At 32.3% G+C, this 2,500-nt stretch overlaps 2 non-coding genes across 2 annotated transcripts in view; both read left to right on the top strand.

Moving 5' to 3' along the window:
* The first annotated feature begins 59 nt into the window (after nt 1-59).
* Nucleotides 60-238, top strand: LOC138858699 (5.8S ribosomal RNA). The gene has a single exon (XR_011397734.1). It is a non-coding gene; the product is annotated as a 5.8S ribosomal RNA (ribosomal RNA).
* Nucleotides 239-740: 502 nt separating this feature from the next.
* The window catches only part of LOC138858723 (large subunit ribosomal RNA), a 3,977-nt gene continuing 2,217 nt past the window's right edge, over nt 741-2,500 (top strand). Inside the window, exon 1 of the ribosomal RNA XR_011397758.1 lies at nt 741-2,500. This exon is cut by the window's right edge and continues 2,217 nt beyond it. This is a non-coding gene — a ribosomal RNA (large subunit ribosomal RNA).

The raw sequence follows: 2,500 nt of genomic DNA, 5'->3' as shown, positions 1-2,500 counted from the left end.
AATACTTTCAATAAATTAAAATTCTTTGACTTTGAATTAAAAAAATACAAAAAAATTATCACTCTAAGCGGTGGATCACTCGGCTCATGGGTCGATGAAGAACGCAGCAAACTGTGCGTCATCGTGTGAACTGCAGGACACATGAACATCGACATTTTGAACGCATATTGCGGTCCATGCTGTTATGTACTTTAATTAATTTTAAAGTGCTGCTTGGACTACATATGGTTGAGGGTTGTAAGACTATGCTAAATTAGTTGCTTATTCTTTTAGTCAATTAATAGAATTTAAGCATATGGCATATTATTGGATTGTATTTTTCAATCCATAATATTAATAGCATAAAAAGAAATATAGAAAATATATTCTTGAATACCTCATATTTGAACGAAAATTTATGATAAATGAGAATCTTAGTATTCCCATAAAAGAAAAAATTTTCAACATTATTTAAATTATATTAAATAATACATAAGAGGAATGTCTAGCATAAAATAAATTTTTATTCTAGAATTAATTCACTCTATTGTATTGAGAAAAATTTATAATAAAAAAAAATATATGATATGTGGAGGAATAATGTTGTTAATTTTATTAATTATTATATTATGAATTTTAAAAAGGGATGAAAAGATTGAATAATATTGAGTAATCAAGATATAAAAATATATTTCTTTAAAATAGCAAATAGCAAAAAAATTAAATAAAAATAAACAAATCAATCTAAAATATATTTTATACAACCTCAACTCATATGGGACTACCCCCTGAATTTAAGCATATTAATGAGGGGAGGAAAAGAAACTAACAAGGATTTTCTTAGTAGCGGCGAGCGAAAAGAAAATAGTTCAGCACTAAGTCACTTTGTCTATATGGCAAATGTGAGATGCAGTGTATGGAATATCTTAATATCTAGTATGAGAAATTAACGATTTAAGTCCTTCTTAAATGAGGCCATTTACCCATAGAGGGTGCCAGGCCCGTATAACGTTAATGATTACTAGAAAGATATTTCCAAAGAGTCGTGTTGCTTGATAGTGCAGCACTAAGTGGGTGGTAAACTCCATCTAAAACTAAATATAACCATGAGACCGATAGTAAACAAGTACCGTGAGGGAAAGTTGAAAAGAACTCTGAATAGAGAGTTAAATAGTACGTGAAACTGCTTAGAGGTTAAGCCCGATGAACCTGAATATCCATTATGAAAAATTCATCATTATAACTGTAGTATTTAATTTTAAATATTATAGTAATAGTGTGCATTTTTTTCATATAAGGACATTGTAATCTATTAACATAATAAAATATTTATCAAAAGATCATTGGTTTTTAAGTTTATTCAAATTAATTTGCTTTTAGCTTATTAACATAGAATAATTACTGATGATTTGATAAAGTGTTGATAGATTTTATTATATATAATGCTAAAATTCTTTTGAATTTTACAATAATATTATTATCATTGATTTTAATATTAATTGTATGCATTTATATGATTAACAATGCGAAAGATTCAGGATACCTTCGGGACCCGTCTTGAAACACGGACCAAGGAGTCTAACATATGTGCAAGTCATTGGGTTATATTAAACCTAATGGCGAAATTAACTTAACTGTATTAATAATGGGATTAATTTTTAATGTATTACATTATTAATTCAATCCCGGGGCGTTCCATATAGTTATGTATAATGATAATTTATTATTATTTATACCTCTAACTGGAGCGTACCTTGAGCATATATGCTGTGACCCGAAAGATGGTGAACTATACTTGATCAGGTTGAAGTCAGGGGAAACCCTGATGGAAGACCGAAACAGTTCTGACGTGCAAATCGATTGTCAGAATTGAGTATAGGGGCGAAAGACCAATCGAACCATCTAGTAGCTGGTTCCCTCCGAAGTTTCCCTCAGGATAGCTGGTGCATTTAAAAATTATGTAAAATAATCTTATCTGGTAAAGCGAATGATTAGAGGCCTTAGGGTCGAAACGACCTTAACCTATTCTCAAACTTTAAATGGGTAAGAACCTCACCTTTCTTGATATGAAGGTTGAGGTTATGATATAATGTGCCCAGTGGGCCACTTTTGGTAAGCAGAACTGGCGCTGTGGGATGAACCAAACGTAATGTTACGGTGCCTAAATTAACAACTCATGCAGATACCATGAAAGGCGTTGGTTGCTTAAAACAGCAGGACGGTGGACATGGAAGTCGTAATCCGCTAAGGAGTGTGTAACAACTCACCTGCCGAAGCAACTAGCCCTTAAAATGGATGGCGCTTAAGTTGTATACCTATACATTACCGCTAAAGTACATGATTTATAATACAATTTCGGTTGGATTATAAATTTTGAAACTTTAGTGAGTAGGAGGGTACAATGGTGTGCTTAGAAGTGTTTGGCGTAAGCCTGCATGGAGCCGCTATTGGTACAGATCTTGGTGGTAGTAGCAAATAATCGAATGAGACCTTGGAGGACTGAAGTGGAGAAGGGTTTCGT

The sequence above is a fragment of the Bactrocera oleae genome, unplaced genomic scaffold (genome assembly GCF_042242935.1).
Source record: "Bactrocera oleae isolate idBacOlea1 unplaced genomic scaffold, idBacOlea1 ctg00000012.1, whole genome shotgun sequence".
NCBI lineage: Eukaryota > Metazoa > Arthropoda > Insecta > Diptera > Tephritidae > Bactrocera > Bactrocera oleae.
The sequence above is the reverse complement of the archived record's forward strand: the minus strand, read 5'-3'. Positions and strand labels throughout refer to the sequence as shown.